The sequence below is a fragment of the Cetorhinus maximus genome, unplaced genomic scaffold (assembly GCF_964194155.1).
Source record: "Cetorhinus maximus unplaced genomic scaffold, sCetMax3.hap1.1 HAP1_SCAFFOLD_3650, whole genome shotgun sequence".
NCBI lineage: Eukaryota > Metazoa > Chordata > Chondrichthyes > Lamniformes > Cetorhinidae > Cetorhinus > Cetorhinus maximus.
In genome coordinates, this window is record NW_027599556.1 from 4,445 (window position 1) to 5,000 (window position 556).

The window sequence follows — 556 nt, forward strand, 5'->3', positions numbered from 1 at the left end:
ATACCACTCCTGGAGCTCGTTAATGAGTTCCCCTCGGAAGTCCCGATGAGAAAATGGCAAAATGGCGTTTTGCGGGCTTTGGGGCCTCTTCGTCGGTAGGACTACCGCCCGACCTTACGGTTGCAATTGTTGGCAGGGGAGGTTGGCGGGGTACCCGGAGATTTTCGGGGACACGATTTTCAGAACATTTTCAGACAACGGTCACACTTTAAAAATGCCCAGAAAAGTGCGACTTTGAGGGTGGTAAGCGTTTTCAAATAGAATACCTTTCAAAGAGCTCTCGGAAGTCCTATATGAGGATTTAAGATGAATTTGTGCGGGCTTTCCGAACTCCGTTGTCGGTCTGAAATATCGGCCAGGGTCCAGACCGGTGGTAACCCTGGTTTAATAAACATGGCGTGTGGCGAAAAGAACAGACAAAATGACAAAGTGTCAAATATATATATATATATACATGTGTATTTATGAACAAAAAAAATCACAAAGTGTCACCTGGCGGTGTACTTGATGATGAAAAATAAAAATACAAAGTCTGTTCACAGGCACCTTTGGGGCG